At 40.2% G+C, this 17,117-nt stretch overlaps 12 non-coding genes and 1 pseudogene across 12 annotated transcripts; all 13 read right to left on the bottom strand.

The window, feature by feature from the left end:
• Nucleotides 1-527: 527 nt before the first annotated feature.
• On the bottom strand, nucleotides 528-654 carry LOC116946359 (U1 spliceosomal RNA; annotated as a pseudogene).
• Nucleotides 655-3,329: 2,675 nt separating this feature from the next.
• LOC116946349 (U1 spliceosomal RNA) lies at nucleotides 3,330-3,489 on the bottom strand. Its single transcript, XR_004403518.1, has one exon. It is a non-coding gene; the product is annotated as a U1 spliceosomal RNA (small nuclear RNA).
• A 1,008-nt stretch (nucleotides 3,490-4,497) lies between these two features.
• LOC116946289 (U1 spliceosomal RNA) lies at nucleotides 4,498-4,661 on the bottom strand. The gene has a single exon (XR_004403460.1). It is a non-coding gene; the product is annotated as a U1 spliceosomal RNA (small nuclear RNA).
• Nucleotides 4,662-5,653: 992 nt separating this feature from the next.
• On the bottom strand, nucleotides 5,654-5,817 carry LOC116946310 (U1 spliceosomal RNA). Its single transcript, XR_004403480.1, has one exon. It is a non-coding gene; the product is annotated as a U1 spliceosomal RNA (small nuclear RNA).
• Nucleotides 5,818-6,827: 1,010 nt separating this feature from the next.
• On the bottom strand, nucleotides 6,828-6,991 carry LOC116946329 (U1 spliceosomal RNA). The gene has a single exon (XR_004403499.1). It is a non-coding gene; the product is annotated as a U1 spliceosomal RNA (small nuclear RNA).
• A 993-nt stretch (nucleotides 6,992-7,984) lies between these two features.
• LOC116946334 (U1 spliceosomal RNA) lies at nucleotides 7,985-8,148 on the bottom strand. The gene has a single exon (XR_004403505.1). It is a non-coding gene; the product is annotated as a U1 spliceosomal RNA (small nuclear RNA).
• Nucleotides 8,149-9,156: 1,008 nt separating this feature from the next.
• On the bottom strand, nucleotides 9,157-9,320 carry LOC116946290 (U1 spliceosomal RNA). Its single transcript, XR_004403461.1, has one exon. It is a non-coding gene; the product is annotated as a U1 spliceosomal RNA (small nuclear RNA).
• Nucleotides 9,321-10,314: 994 nt separating this feature from the next.
• Nucleotides 10,315-10,478, bottom strand: LOC116946314 (U1 spliceosomal RNA). The gene has a single exon (XR_004403484.1). It is a non-coding gene; the product is annotated as a U1 spliceosomal RNA (small nuclear RNA).
• A 993-nt stretch (nucleotides 10,479-11,471) lies between these two features.
• Nucleotides 11,472-11,635, bottom strand: LOC116946291 (U1 spliceosomal RNA). Its single transcript, XR_004403462.1, has one exon. It is a non-coding gene; the product is annotated as a U1 spliceosomal RNA (small nuclear RNA).
• Nucleotides 11,636-12,628: 993 nt separating this feature from the next.
• On the bottom strand, nucleotides 12,629-12,792 carry LOC116946292 (U1 spliceosomal RNA). Its single transcript, XR_004403463.1, has one exon. It is a non-coding gene; the product is annotated as a U1 spliceosomal RNA (small nuclear RNA).
• A 993-nt stretch (nucleotides 12,793-13,785) lies between these two features.
• Nucleotides 13,786-13,949, bottom strand: LOC142929199 (U1 spliceosomal RNA). Its single transcript, XR_012945421.1, has one exon. It is a non-coding gene; the product is annotated as a U1 spliceosomal RNA (small nuclear RNA).
• Nucleotides 13,950-14,943: 994 nt separating this feature from the next.
• LOC116946311 (U1 spliceosomal RNA) lies at nucleotides 14,944-15,107 on the bottom strand. The gene has a single exon (XR_004403481.1). It is a non-coding gene; the product is annotated as a U1 spliceosomal RNA (small nuclear RNA).
• A 994-nt stretch (nucleotides 15,108-16,101) lies between these two features.
• LOC116946374 (U1 spliceosomal RNA) lies at nucleotides 16,102-16,265 on the bottom strand. The gene has a single exon (XR_004403532.1). It is a non-coding gene; the product is annotated as a U1 spliceosomal RNA (small nuclear RNA).
• Nucleotides 16,266-17,117: the final 852 nt, after the last annotated feature.

Here is a 17,117-nt window from a genome sequence, read left to right on the forward strand (position 1 = left end):
TATGTAAGATTCAAATTTTTGCTGGCTGGCAGGGAGATAATGGGCAGATTGATTTTAATTATGAAAATGCTTACCAGTTATCTTTCAACAATCCAGAAATTATATTTATCACAAGAACAAAGCACCCTCTTTTTTCTTTAAAAATGGGGGATAGCGCAGTCCCCCAGTACCACAAATTATACTGGTAGGAACCTCCTGGTTACAACAGCCCACAGGGGATTATTGTGTCCGACCGTCCGTCATGCATCCACTAATGGAGGGAGGGACTGGGTGGAGAGGGGAGGGTGGGGAGGGGCTGGTGGGAGGGTCTGGGTGGGGAGGGTGGGGCTAGGTGGGGAGGGGAGGTACTGGGTGGGGAGGTTGGGGCTGGGTGGAGAGGGGCTGGTCACCCCGTGGTGCCCTTATACAACTCAACGTTTAACCTACTCTCGCTGGCTTGTGCCCGCCCTCAGAATACACCACGCCGCCGTTAACCCTGGCCATTCACCGAGCAACCCAACGTTCCTACCACCTCCCTCCGCAGGAATGTGTTACAGTCGAGTTTCCCGCATTTTGGGAAATCGTAGGGGTCAACCCACCCGCAGTGCAATAGATGAGCCTCGCCCTGGGAGGACCACCTAAGTGATCATGGTGCCTCCCCTATCAGATAAGTATGAGTTGGCCTGCTTCCACTATCCCTATATGAACAAATACCCTGTACCTCTACTCTATGGGCCCTTAAAAGCTTTTACGTGACAATACTTAATAAATAAACACTGTCTTAAAAAAACTGCAAATAAAACGTTACAGAAATATACAGTTATTTGGAAAGTTAAAACATTTTTTTAACTAAGGCACAGTTTATGAGTAAAATTCTCAATAGCATTCTGGGCAATGTTGACTCAAGATAAAGTTGCCATTTGAGAGGGTTTACCCTCAGTTAAGGAAGTAATTGCATTTTTATATGCCACAACTATAACAAGGCACCGTTCTTATTATCATAAACATTATCATAAATCGATATAACTCATAGCCATTGACAGCGAAGCATATGGTGTTTAGTAAATTGCGCTGAATTTGTTTTCACGGTATTTTTTTGCGTGTTAAACCAGCAAGATGATCAGCTTTTCACCATGCCACTGGCTAATCACTAACAAATCTGGTTTGCGAGGCTGAATCTAAAATAATTTCATTATAACACGTAGACTTTCGGGACCAATATCCAAAAGAGGTGTTTTGGGTTAGATCTCGTCAATATATAAATGTGTCGTTAAACCCGCCAACCACCCAAACAAACCTATATTATTGATAATTTAACGGTGTTATCCATACTTTTTGGTTATTTCGGTAAAGTCACGTAGGTATAAAATAAAATAAATCACGACGTTTCGATCACAACACAAGCAGTCGTCCTCAGGCGGAAAAAATATAATCCAGCAGTGGAACTGCTGAACTTGCGAGAGAGCAGCTACAACAAGGCTATATATGTGGCGATGGGCAAGCAAGCAGGGTCTGAGCTGGAAAGGAATTCCACCCCCGGACGCAAGCACCTCAGTTGCATTAATGGGGGATTAGGGAGAGAGGGATTAGGGAAAGAGTGATTAGGGACAGAGATTCACATGAGATTACAGATCTTATCCAATATTAATAATTCACAACAAACCTTTTTTTTCCTTAAATATTCGGGGGATAGCGCGAACGCAGTCCCCCAGTATCACAAATTATACAGTCGAGTTTCCCGCATTTGGGCAAATCACAGGGGTCAACCCACCCGCAGTCAAGGCTGGCACCGCCCGTTTATTCATTCGGGATTTAATCGTTTTTTTTTTTTATAAAACCGGAGCACCTGGATCCTGTCCAAATCCGGTTTTATTCTGATTTATTAAAGTTAAGTCGGGATTTCAGTCGCACGCACCCATTAGCGGCGTTCGGGCTGGGGCCCGGGCTCAGCCGCCATGCTCGTGAGTCACGCGGTGCGTTCAGCATGGCCACGTCGACCACCGCGTCTGAGCAAAACTTCTCGACTATGGGATTTATCCATTCCAAGTTGAGGAACAGCCTGGCGCCCAACATAGTCGAGAAGCTCGTCTTCATTAAGTCGAACCTCAACGCGTTCCACGACTACCCGACGCCCGACGACCGACAACAGCAGCGAGAGCGACGACGAAGAGGGAGCGGACGAAGACGAGGAGCAGGATTGAAGTGTGCTCGAGACGCCGATAATCAAAACAGGTTTTAATCGGCAAAATCAGGTTTAATTCCACTAAAACCAATAACGAGATTTGTCAGGCAAAATAATCGGGTTTTTCCCACCCTTGCCCGCAGCGCAATAGATGAGCCTCGCCCTGGGAGGACGACCTAAGTGATCATGGTGCCTCCCCTATCAGATAAGTATGAGTTGGGCTGTTCCAACTATCCCTATACGAACAAAAACCCTGTAGCTCTACTCTATGCGCCCTTAAAAAGCTTTCACGTGACGATACTTAATAAATAAACACTGTCTTTTAAAAAACTACAAATAACACGCTACGAAAATATACACTTATTTCGAAATTTTAATTTTTTGCTAGCTAAGGCATAGCTTACGAGTAAAATTCTCAATAGCATTCTGGGTAATGTGGACTCAAGATGAAGTTGCCATTTAAGAGGGTTTACCTTAAGTTAAGGAAGTAATTGCATTTTTTACATCCCACTACTATAAAAAGGCACCCTTCTTATTATCATAACCATTATTATCAACCGATATAACTCATAGCCTGTGACAGCAAAGCATAACGTGTTTAGTAAATTGCAAGATGATCAGCTTTTCACCATACCACTGGCCAATCACCAACAAATCTGGTTTGCAAGGCTGAATCTAAAATAATTTAATTATTACACGTAGGCTTTCGGGACCATTATCATCCAAAATAGAGGTGTTTTGGGTTAGATCTCGTCAATATATAAATGTGTCGTTAAACTCGCCAACCACCCAACAAACCTCTATTATGGATAATTTAACTGTGTTATGCATACTCTTTGGTTATTTCGGAAAAGCCACGTAGGTATAAAATAAAATAAATCACGAGATTTCGATCGCAACACAAGCAGTCGTCCTCAGGCTGAAAAAATATAATCCAGCAGAGGAACTGCTGAACTTGCGAGAAAGCAGCTACAACAAGGCTATATATGTGGCGATGGGCAAGCAAGCACGGTCTGAGCTGGAAAGGAATTCCACCCCCGGACACAAGCACCTCAGTTGCATTATTGGGGGATTAGGGAGAGAGGGATTAGGGACTAAGATTCACATGAGATTACAGATCTTATCGATATTCATAATGCAAAGCAAACCTATTTTTTTCTTAAATATTCGGGGGATAGCGCGAACGCAGTCCCCCAGTATCACAAATTATACAGTCGAGTTTCCCGCATTTGGGGAAATCGCAGGGGTCAACCCACCCGCAGTGCAATGGATGAGCCTCACCCTGGGATGACCACCTAAATGATCATGGTGCCTCCCATGTCAAGTATGAGGTGGCCTGCTTCCACTATCCCTATCTGAACAAATACCCTGTACCTCTCCTCTATGGGCATTACAAATGTTTTACGTGGCGATACTTAAAAATTATAAAAAAAAATAAACACTGTCGTTTAAAAAACTACAAATAACAAGTTACGAAAATATACACTTATTTGTAAATTTCAAATTTTGTGAGCTAAGGCATAGTTTACGAATAAATTTCTCCATAGCATTCTGGGTAATGTTGACTCAAGATATAGTTGCCATTTAAGAGTTAAGGAAGTAATGGCATTGTTTTATATGCCACGACTATAAAAAGGCACCGTTCTTATTTTCATAAACATTATTATCAACCGATATAACTCATAGCCTGTGACAGCAAAGCATAAGGTGTTTAGTAAATTGCGCTGAATTTGTTTTCACATTTTTTTGCGTGTTAAACCAGCAAGATGATCAGCTTTTCACCATGCCAGTGGCCAATCACCAACAAATCTGGTTTGCAAGGCTGAATCAAAAATAATGTAATTATTACACGTAGGCTTTCGGGACCAATATCATCCAAAATAGAGGTGTTTTGGGTTAGATCTCGTCAATATATAAATGTGTCGTTAAACCCGCCAATCACCCAACAAACCTCTATTATAGATAATTTGACTGTGTTATCTATACTCTTTGGTTATTTCGGTAAAGTCACGTTGGTATGAATTAAAATAAATCACGACGTGTCAATCGCAATACAAGCAGTCGTCCTCAGGCGGAAAAAATATAATCCAGCAGTGGAAGTGTTGAACTTGCGAGAAAGCAGCTACAACAAGGTTATATATGTGGCGATGGGCAAGCAAGCAGGGTCTGAGCTGGAAAGGAATTCCACCCCCGGACGCAAGCACCTCAGTTGCATTAATGGGGGATTAGGGAGAGAGTGATTAGGGAGAGAGTGATTAGGGACTAAGATTCACATGAGATTACAGATCTTATCGATATTCATAATGCAAAGCAAACCTATTTTTTCCTTAAATATTCGGGGGATAGCGCGAACGCAGTCCCCCAGTATCACAAATTATACAGTCGAGTTTCCCGCATTTGGGGAAATCGCAGGGGTCAACCCACCCGCAGTGCAATGGATGAGCCTCACCCTGGGAGGACCACCTAAATGATCATGGTGCCTCCCCTGTCAGGTAAGTATGAGTTGGCCTGCTTCCACTATCCCTATATGAACAAATACCCTGTACCTCTACTCTATGGGCATTATAAATCTTTTACGTGGCGATACTTAAAAATGATTTAAAAATAAACACTGTCGTTTAAAAAACTACAAATAACAAGTTACGAAAATATACCCTTATTTGGAAATTTCAAATTTGTGAGCTAAGGCATAGTTTACGAGTAAAATTCTCCATAGCATTCTGGGTAATGTTGACTCAAGATATAGTTGCCATTTAAGACTTAAGGAAGTAATGGCATTTTTTTATATGCCACGACTATAAAAAGGCACCGTTCTTATTTTCATAAACATTATTATCAACCGATATAACTCATAGCCTGTGACAGCAAAGCATAAGGTGTTTAGTCAATTGTGCTGAATTTGCTTTCACAGTATTTTTTGCGTGTTAAACCAGCAAGATGATCAGCTTTTCACCATGCCACTGACCAATCACCAAGAAATCTGGTTGGCAAGGCTGAATCAAAAATAATGTAATTATTACACGTAGGCTTTTGGGACCAATATCATCCAAAATAGAGGTGTTTTGGGTTAGATCTCGTCAATATATAAATGTGTCGTTAAACCCGCCAACCACCCAACAAACCTCTATTATGGATAATTTGACTGTGTTATCTATACTCTTTGGTTATTTCGGTAAAGTCACGTTGGTATGAATTAAAATAAATCACGACGTGTCGATCGCAATACAAGCAGTCGTCCTCAGGCGGAAAAAATATAATCCAGCAGTGGAACTGTTGAACTTGCGAGAAAGCAGCTACAACAAGGCTATATATGTGGCGATGGGCAAGCAAGCAGGGTCTGAGCTGGAAAGGAATTCCACCCCCAGACGCAAGCACCTCAGTTGCATTAATGGGGGATTAGGGAGAGAGTGATTTGGGACTAAGATTCACATGAGATTACAGATCTTATCGATATTCATAAAGCACAGCAAACCTATTTTTTCCTAAAATATTCGGGGGATAGCGCGAACGCAGTCCCCCAGTATCACAAATTATACAGTCAAGTTTCCCACATTTGGGGAAATCGCAGGGGTCAACCCACCCGCAGTGCAATGGATGAGCCTCACCCTGGGAGGACCACCTAAATGATCATGGTGCCTCCCCTGTCAGGTAAGTATGAGTTGGCCTGCTTCCACTATCCCTATATGAACAACTACCCTGTACCTCTTCTCTATGGGCATTATAAATCTTTTACGTGGCGATACTTAAAAATGATTAAAAAAATAAACACTGTCGTTTAAAAAACTGCAAATAACAAGTTACAAAAATATACACTTATTTGGGAATTTCAAATTTTGTGAGCTAAGGCATAGTTTACGAGTAAAATTCTCCATAGCATTCTGGGTAATGCTGACTCAAGATATTAGTTGCCATTTAAGAGTTAAGGAAGTAATGGCATTTTTTTATATGCCACGACTATAAAAAGGCACCGTTCTTATTTTCATAAACATTATTATCAACCGATATAACTCATAGTCTATGAAGAACAAAGCATAATGTGTTTAGTAAATTGCGCTGAATTTGTTTTCACAGTATTTTTTGCGTGTTAAACCAGCAAGATGATCAGCTTTTCACCATGCCACTGGCCAATCACCAACAAATCTGGTTGCAAGGCTGAATCAAAAATAATGTAATTATTACACGTAGGCTTTCGGGACCAATATCATCCAAAATAGAGGTGTTTTGGGTTAGATCTCGTCAATATATAAATGTGTCGTTAAACCCGCCAACCACCCAACAAACCTCTATTATGGATAATTTGACTGTGTTATCTATACTCTTTGGTTATTTCGGTAAAGTCACGTTGGTATGAATTAAAATAAATCACGACGTGTCGATCGCAATACAAGCAGTCGTCCTCAGGCGGAAAAAATATAATCCAGCAGTGGAACTGTTGAACTTAGGAGAAAGCAGCTACAACAAGGCTGTATATGTGGCGATGGGCAAGCAAGCAGGGTCTGAGCTGGAAAGGAATTCCACCCCCGGACGCAAGCACCTCAGTTGCATTAATGGGGGATTAGGGAGAGAGTGATTAGGGAGAGAGTGATTAGGGACTAAGATTCACATGAGATTACAGATCTTATCGATATTCATAATGCAAAGCAAACCTATTTTGTCCTTAAATATTCAGGGGATAGCGCGAACGCAGTCCCCCAGTATCACAAATTATACAGTCGAGTTTCCCGCATTTGGGGAAATCGCAGGTGTCAACCCACCCACAGTGCAATGGATGAGCCTCACCCTGGGAGGACCACCTAAATGATCATGGTGCCTCCCCTGTCAGGTAAGTATGAGTTGGCCTGCTTCCACTATCCCTATATGAACAAATACCCTGTACCTCTACTCTATGGGCATTATAAATCTTTTACGTGGCGATACTTAAAAATGATTAAAAAATAAACACTGTCGTTTAAAAAACTACAAATAACAAGTTACGAAAATATACACTTATTTGTAAATTTCAAATTTTGTGAGCTAAGGCATAGTTTACGAATAAATTTCTCCATAGCATTCTGGGTAATGTTGACTCAAGATATAGTTGCCATTTAAGAGTTAAGGAAGTAATGGCATTGTTTTATATGCCACGACTATAAAAAGGCACCGTTCTTATTTTCATAAACATTATTATCAACCGATATAACTCATAGCCTGTGACAGCAAAGCATAAGGTGTTTAGTAAATTGCGCTGAATTTGTTTTCACAGTATTTTTTGCATGTTAAACCAGCAAGATGATCAGCTTTTCACCATGCCACTGGCCAATCACCAACAAATCTGGTTTGCAAGGCTGAATCAAAAATAATGTAATTATTACACGTAGGCTTTCGGGACCAATATCATCCAAAATAGAGGTGTTTTGGGTTAGATCTCGTCAATATATAAATGTGTCGTTAAACCCGCCAACCACCCAACAAACCTCTATTATGGATAATTTGACTGTGTTATCTATACTCTTTGGTTATTTCGGTAAAGCCACGTTGGTATGAATTAAAATAAATCACGACGTGTCGATCGCAATACAAGCAGTCGTCCTCAGGTGGAAAAAATATAATCCAGCAGTGGAACTGTTAAACTTGCGAGAAAGCAGCTACAACAAGGCTATATATGTGGCGATGGGCAAGCAAGCAGGGTCTGAGCTGGAAAGGAATTCCACCCCCGGACGCAAGCACCTCAGTTGCATTAATGGGGGATTAGGGAGAGAGTGATTAGGGACTAAGATTCACATGAGATTACAGATCTTATCGATATTCATAAAGCACAGCAAACCTATTTTTTCCTTAAATATTCGGGGGATAGCACGAACGCAATCCCCCAGTATCACAAATTATACAGTCGAGTTTCCCGCATTTGGGGAAATCGCAGGGGTCAACCCACCCGCAGTGCAATGGATGAGCCTCACCTTGGGAGGACCACCTAAATGATCATGGTGCCTCCCCTGTCAGGTAAGTATGAGTTGGCCTGCTTCCACTATCCCTATATGAACAAATACCCTGTACCTCTACTCTATGGGCATTATAAATCTTTTACGTGGCGATACTTAATAATGATTAAAAAAATAAACACTGTCGTTTAAAAAACTACAAATAACACGTCTCGAAAATATACACTTATTTGGAAATTTCGAATTTTGTGAGCTAAGGCATAGTTTACGAATCAAATTCTCCATATCATTCTGGGTAATGTTGACTCAAGATATAGTTGCCATTTAAGAGTTAAGGAAGTAATGGCATTTTTTTATATGCCACGACTATAAAAAGGCACCGTTCTTATTTTCATAAACATTATTATCAACCGATATAACGCATAGCCTATGACAGCAAAGCATAAGGTGTTTAGTAAATTGCGCTGAATTTGTTTTCACAGTATTTTTTGCGTGTTAAACCAGCAAGATGATCAGCTTTTCACCATGCCACTGGCCAATCACCAACAAATCTGGTTTGCAAGGCTGAATCAAAAATAATGTAATTATTACACGTAGGCTTTCGGGACCAATATCATCCAAAATAGAGGTGTTTTGGGATATATCTCGTCAATATATAAATGTGTCGTTAAACCCGCCAACCACCCAACAAACCTCTATTATGGATAATTTGACTGTGTTATCTATACTCTTTGGTTATTTCGGTAAAGCCACGTTGGTATGAATTAAAATAAATCACGACGTGTCGATTGCAATACAAGCAGTCGTCCTCAGGCGGAAAAATTATAATCCAGCAGTGGAACTGTTGAACTTGCGAGAAAGCAGCTACAACAAGGCTATATATGTGGCGATGGGCAAGGAAGCAGGGTCTGAGCTGGAAAGGAATTCCACCCCCAGACGCAAGAACCTCAGTTGCATTAATGGGGGATTAGGGAGAGAGTGATTAGGGAGAGAGTGATTAGGGACTAAGATTCACATGAGATTACAGATCTTATCGATATTCATGAAGCACAGCAAACCTATTTTTCCTTAAATATTCGGGGGATAGCGCGAACGCAGTCCCCCAGTATCACAAATTATACAGTCGAGTTTCCCGCATTTGGGGAAATCGCAGGGGTCAACCCACCCGCAGTGCAATGGATGAGCCTCACCCTGGGAGGACCACCTAAATGATCATGGTGCCTCCCCTGTCAGGTAAGTATGAGTTGGCCTGCTTCCACTATTCATATATGAACAAATACCCTCAACCTCTACTCTATGGGCATTATAAATCTTTTACGTGGCGGTACTTAAAAATGATTAAAAAAATAAACACTGTCGTTTAAAAAACTACAAATAACAAGTTACGAAAATATACACTTATTTGGAAATTTAAAATTTTATGAGCTAAGACATAGTTTACGAGTAAAATTCTCCATAGCATTCTGGGTAATGTTGACTCAAGATATAGTTGCCATTTAAGAGTTAAAGAAGTAATGGCATTTTTTTATATGCCACGACTATAAAAAGGCACCGTTCTTATTTTCATAAACATTATTATCAACCGATATAACTCATAGCCTATGACAGCAAAGCATAAGGTGTTTAGTAAATTGCGCTGAATTTGTTTTCACAGTATTTTTTGCATGTTAAACCAGCAAGATGATCAGCTTTTCACCATGCCACTGGCCAATCACCAACAAATCTGGTTTGCAAGGCTGAATCAAAAATAATGTAATTATTACACGTAGGCTTTCGGGACCAATATCATCCAAAATAGAGGTGTTTTGGGTTAGATCTCGTCAATATATAAATGTGTCGTTAAACCCGCCAACCACCCAACAAACCTCTATTATGGATAATTTGACTGTGTTATCTATACTCTTTGGTTATTTCGGTAAAGCCACGTTGGTATGAATTAAAATAAATCACGACGTGTCGATCGCAATACAAGCAGTCGTCCTCAGGCGGAAAAAATATAATCCAGCAGTGGAACTGTTAAACTTGCGAGAAAGCAGCTACAACAAGGCTATATATGTGGCAATGGGCAAGCAAGCAGGGTCTGAGCTGGAAAGGAATTCCACCCCCGGACGCAAGCACCTCAGTTGCATTAATGGGGGATTAGGGAGAGAGTGATTAGGGACTAAGATTCACATGAGATTACAGATCTTATCGATATTCATAAAGCACAGCAAACCTATTTTTTCCTTAAATATTCGGGGGATAGCGCGAACGCAATCCCCCAGTATCACAAATTATACAGTCGAGTTTCCCGCATTTGGGGAAATCGCAGGGGTCAACCCACCCGCAGTGCAATGGATGAGCCTCACCTTGGGAGGACCACCTAAATGATCATGGTGCCTCCCCTGTCAGGTAAGTATGAGTTGGCCTGCTTCCACTATCCCTATATGAACAAATACCCTGGACCTCTACTCTATGGGCATTATAAATCTTTTACGTGGTGATACTTAATAATGATTAAAAAAATAAACACTGTCGTTTAAAAAACTACAAATAACACGTCACGAAAATATACACTTATTTGGAAATTTCGAATTTTGTGAGCTAAGGCATAGTTTACGAATCAAATTCTCCATATCATTCTGGGTAATGTTGACTCAAGATATAGTTGCCATTTAAGAGTTAAGGAAGTAATGGCATTTTTTTATATGCCACGACTATAAAAAGGCACCGTTCTTATTTTCATAAACATTATTATCAACCGATATAACGCATAGCCTATGACAGCAAAGCATAAGGTGTTTAGTAAATTGCGCTGAATTTGTTTTCACAGTATTTTTTGCGTGTTAAACCAGCAAGATGATCAGCTTTTCACCATGCCACTGGCCAATCACCAACAAATCTGGTTTGCAAGGCTGAATAAAAAATAATGTAATTATTACACGTAGGCTTTCGGGACCAATATCATCCAAAATAGAGGTGTTTTGGGATATATCTCGTCAATATATAAATGTGTCGTTGAACCCGCCAACCACCCAACAAACCTCTATTATGGATAATTTGACTGTGTTATCAATACTCTTTGGTTATTTCGGTAAAGCCACGTTGGTATGAATTAAAATAAATCACGACGTGTCAATTGCAACACAAGCAGTCGTCCTCAGGCGGAAAAATTATAATCCAGCAGTGGAACTGTTGAACTTGCGAGAAAGCAGCTACAACAAGGCTATATATGTGGCGATGGGCAAGGAAGCAGGGTCTGAGCTGGAAAGGAATTCCACCCCCAGACGCAAGAACCTCAGTTGCATTAATGGGGGATTAGGGAGAGAGTGATTAGGGACTAAGATTCACATGAGATTACAGATCTTATCGATATTCATGAAGCACAGCAAACCTATTTTTCCTTAAATATTCGGGGGATAGCGCGAACGCAGTCCCCCAGTATCACAAATTATACAGTCGAGTTTCCCGCATTTGGGGAAATCGCAGGGGTCAACCCACCCGCAGTGCAATGGATGAGCCTCACCCTGGGAGGACCACCTAAATGATCATGGTGCCTCCCCTGTCAGGTAAGTATGAGTTGGCCTGCTTCCACTATTCATATATGAACAAATACCCTCAACCTCTACTCTATGGGCATTATAAATCTTTTACGTGGCGGTACTTAAAAATGATTAAAAAAATAAACACTGTCGTTTAAAAAACTACAAATAACAAGTTACGAAAATATACACTTATTTGGAAATTTAAAATTTTATGAGCTAAGACATAGTTTACGAGTAAAATTCTCCATAGCATTCTGGGTAATGTTGACTCAAGATATAGTTGCCATTTAAGAGTTAAAGAAGTAATGGCATTTTTTTATATGCCACGACTATAAAAAGGCACCGTTCTTATTTTCATAAACATTATTATCAACCGATATAACTCATAGCCTATGACAGCAAAGCATAAGATGTTTAGTAAATTGCGCTGAATTTGTTTTCACAGTATTTTTTGCATGTTAAACCAGCAAGATGATCAGCTTTTCACCATGCCACTGGCCAATCACCAACAAATCTGGTTTGCAAGGCTGAATCAAAAATAATGTAATTATTACACGTAGGCTTTCGGGACCAATATCATCCAAAATAGAGGTGTTTTGGGTTAGATCTCGTCAATATATAAATGTGTCGTTAAACCCGCCAACCACCCAACAAACCTCTATTATGGATAATTTGACTGTGTTATCTATACTCTTTGGTTATTTCGGTAAAGCCACGTTGGTATGAATTAAAATAAATCACGACGTGTCGATTGCAATACAAGCAGTCGTCCTCAGGCGGAAAAATTATAATCCAGCAGTGGAACTGTTGAACTTGCGAGAAAGCAGCTACAACAAGGCTATATATGTGGCGATGGGCAAGGAAGCAGGGTCTGAGCTGGAAAGGAATTCCACCCCCAGACGCAAGAACCTCAGTTGCATTAATGGGGGATTAGGGAGAGAGTGATTAGGGACTAAGATTCACATGAGATTACAGATCTTATCGATATTCATGAAGCACAGCAAACCTATTTTTCCTTAAATATTCGGGGGATAGCGCGAACGCAGTCCCCCAGTATCACAAATTATACAGTCGAGTTTCCCGCATTTGGGGAAATCGCAGGGGTCAACCCACCCGCAGTGCAATGGATGAGCCTCACCCTGGGAGGACCACCTAAATGATCATGGTGCCTCCCCTGTCAGGTAAGTATGAGTTGGCCTGCTTCCACTATTCATATATGAACAAATACCCTCAACCTCTACTCTATGGGCATTATAAATCTTTTACGTGGCGGTACTTAAAAATGATTAAAAAAATAAACACTGTCGTTTAAAAAACTACAAATAACAAGTTACGAAAATATACACTTATTTGGAAATTTAAAATTTTATGAGCTAAGACATAGTTTACGAGTAAAATTCTCCATAGCATTCTGGGTAATGTTGACTCAAGATATAGTTGCCATTTAAGAGTTAAAGAAGTAATGGCATTTTTTTATATGCCACGACTATAAAAAGGCACCGTTCTTATTTTCATAAACATTATTATCAACCGATATAACTCATAGCCTATGACAGCAAAGCATAAGGTGTTTAGTAAATTGCGCTGAATTTGTTTTCACAGTATTTTTTGCATGTTAAACCAGCAAGATGATCAGCTTTTCACCATGCCACTGGCCAATCACCAACAAATCTGGTTTGCAAGGCTGAATCAAAAATAATGTAATTATTACACGTAGGCTTTCGGGACCAATATCATCCAAAATAGAGGTGTTTTGGGTTAGATCTCGTCAATATATAAATGTGTCGTTAAACCCGCCAACCACCCAACAAACCTCTATTATGGATAATTTGACTGTGTTATCTATACTCTTTGGTTATTTCGGTAAAGCCACGTTGGTATGAATTAAAATAAATCACGACGTGTCGATCGCAATACAAGCAGTCGTCCTCAGGCGGAAAAATTATAATCCAGCAGTGGAACTGTTGAACTTGCGAGAAAGCAGCTACAACAAGGCTATATATGTGGCGATGGGCAAGGAAGCAGGGTCTGAGCTGGAAAGGAATTCCACCCCCAGACGCAAGAACCTCAGTTGCATTAATGGGGGATTAGGGAGAGAGTGATTAGGGACTAAGATTCACATGAGATTACAGATCTTATCGATATTCATGAAGCACAGCAAACCTATTTTTCCTTAAATATTCGGGGGATAGCGCGAACGCAGTCCCCCAGTATCACAAATTATACAGTCGAGTTTCCCGCATTTGGGGAAATCGCAGGGGTCAACCCACCCGCAGTGCAATGGATGAGCCTCACCCTGGGAGGACCACCTAAATGATCATGGTGCCTCCCCTGTCAGGTAAGTATGAGTTGGCCTGCTTCCACTATTCATATATGAACAAATACCCTCAACCTCTACTCTATGGGCATTATAAATCTTTTACGTGGCGGTACTTAAAAATGATTAAAAAAATAAACACTGTCGTTTAAAAAACTACAAATAACAAGTTACGAAAATATACACTTATTTGGAAATTTAAAATTTTATGAGCTAAGACATAGTTTACGAGTAAAATTCTCCATAGCATTCTGGGTAATGTTGACTCAAGATATAGTTGCCATTTAAGAGTTAAAGAAGTAATGGCATTTTTTTATATGCCACGACTATAAAAAGGCACCGTTCTTATTTTCATAAACATTATTATCAACCGATATAACTCATAGCCTATGACAGCAAAGCATAAGGTGTTTAGTAAATTGCGCTGAATTTGTTTTCACAGTATTTTTTGCATGTTAAACCAGCAAGATGATCAGCTTTTCACCATGCCACTGGCCAATCACCAACAAATCTGGTTTGCAAGGCTGAATCAAAAATAATGTAATTATTACACGTAGGCTTTCGGGACCAATATCATCCAAAATAGAGGTGTTTTGGGTTAGATCTGGTCAATATATAAATGTGTCGTTAAACCCGCCAACCACCCAACAAACCTCTATTATGGATAATTTGACTGTGTTATCTATACTCTTTGGTTATTTCGGTAAAGCCACGTTGGTATGAATTAAAATAAATCACGACGTGTCGATCGCAATACAAGCAGTCGTCCTCAGGCGGAAAAAATATAATCCAGCAGTGGAACTGTTAAACTTGCGAGAAAGCAGCTACAACAAGGCTATATATGTGGCAATGGGCAAGCAAGCAGGGTCTGAGCTGGAAAGGAATTCCACCCCCGGACGCAAGCACCTCAGTTGCATTAATGGGGGATTAGGGAGAGAGTGATTAGGGACTAAGATTCACATGAGATTACAGATCTTATCGATATTCATAAAGCACAGCAAACCTATTTTTTCCTTAAATATTCGGGGGATAGCGCGAACGCAATCCCCCAGTATCACAAATTATACAGTCGAGTTTCCCGCATTTGGGGAAATCGCAGGGGTCAACCCACCCGCAGTGCAATGGATGAGCCTCACCCTGGGAGGACCACCTAAATGATCATGGTGCGTCCCCTGTCAGGTAAGTATGAGTTGGCCTGCTTCCACTATTCATATATGAACAAATACCCTCAACCTCTACTCTATGGGCATTATAAATCTTTTACGTGGCGGTACTTAAAAATGATTAAAAAAATAAACACTGTCGTTTAAAAAACTACAAATAACAAGTTACGAAAATATACACTTATTTGGAAATTTAAAATTTTATGAGCTAAGACATAGTTTACGAGTAAAATTCTCCATAGCATTCTGGGTAATGTTGACTCAAGATATAGTTGCCATTTAAGAGTTAAAGAAGTAATGGCATTTTTTTATATGCCACGACTATAAAAAGGCACCGTTCTTATTTTCATAAACATTATTATCAACCGATATAACTCATAGCCTATGACAGCAAAGCATAAGGTGTTTAGTAAATTGCGCTGAATTTGTTTTCACAGTATTTTTTGCATGTTAAACCAGCAAGATGATCAGCTTTTCACCATGCCACTGGCCAATCACCAACAAATCTGGTTTGCAAGGCTGAATCAAAAATAATGTAATTATTACACGTAGGCTTTCGGGACCAATATCATCCAAAATAGAGGTGTTTTGGGTTAGATCTCGTCAATATATAAATGTGTCGTTAAACCCGCCAACCACCCAACAAACCTCTATTATGGATAATTTGACTGTGTTATCTATACTCTTTGGTTATTTCGGTAAAGCCACGTTGGTATGAATTAAAATAAATCACGACGTGTCGATCGCAATACAAGCAGTCGTCCTCAGGCGGAAAAAATATAATCCAGCAGTGGAACTGTTAAACTTGCGAGAAAGCAGCTACAACAAGGCTATATATGTGGCAATGGGCAAGCAAGCAGGGTCTGAGCTGGAAAGGAATTCCACCCCCGGACGCAAGCACCTCAGTTGCATTAATGGGGGATTAGGGAGAGAGTGATTAGGGACTAAGATTCACATGAGATTACAGATCTTATCGATATTCATAAAGCACAGCAAACCTATTTTTTCCTTAAATATTCGGGGGATAGCGCGAACGCAATCCCCCAGTATCACAAATTATACAGTCGAGTTTCCCGCATTTGGGGAAATCGCAGGGGTCAACCCACCCGCAGTGCAATGGATGAGCCTCACCCTGGGAGGACCACCTAAATGATCATGGTGCCTCCCCTGTCAGGTAAGTATGAGTTGGCCTGCTTCCACTATTCCTATATGAACAAATACCCTCAACCTCTACTCTATGGGCATTATAAATCTTTTACGTGGCGGTACTTAAAAATGATTAAAAAAATAAACACTGTCGTTTAAAAAACTACAAATAACAAGTTACGAAAATATACACTTATTTGGAAATTTAAAATTTTATGAGCTAAGACATAGTTTACGAGTAAAATTCTCCATAGCATTCTGGGTAATGTTGACTCAAGATATAGTTGCCATTTAAGAGTTAAAGAAGTAATGGCATTTTTTTATATGCCACGACTATAAAAAGGCACCGTTCTTATTTTCATAAACATTATTATCAACCGATATAACTCATAGCCTATGACAGCAAAGCATAAGGTGTTTAGTAAATTGCGCTGAATTTGTTTTCACAGTATTTTTTGCATGTTAAACCAGCAAGATGATCAGCTTTTCACCATGCCACTGGCCAATCACCAACAAATCTGGTTTGCAAGGCTGAATCAAAAATAATGTAATTATTACACGTAGGCTTTCGGGACCAATATCATCCAAAATAGAGGTGTTTTGGGTTAGATCTCGTCAATATATAAATGTGTCGTTAAACCCGCCAACCACCCAACAAACCTCTATTATGGATAATTTGACTGTGTTATCTATACTCTTTGGTTATTTCGGTAAAGCCACGTTGGTATGAATTAAAATAAATCACGACGTGTCGATCGCAATACAAGCAGTCGTCCTCAGACGGAAAAAATATAATCCAGCAGTGGAACTGTTAAACTTGCGAGAAAGCAGCTACAACAAGGCTATATATGTGGCAATGGGCAAGCAAGCAGGGTCTGAGCTGGAAAG

Source organism: Petromyzon marinus, chromosome 26 (genome assembly GCF_048934315.1).
Source record: "Petromyzon marinus isolate PM22_M1 ecotype Great Lakes invasive population chromosome 26, UKy_Petmar_22M1.pri1.0, whole genome shotgun sequence".
Lineage (NCBI taxonomy): Eukaryota > Metazoa > Chordata > Hyperoartia > Petromyzontiformes > Petromyzontidae > Petromyzon > Petromyzon marinus.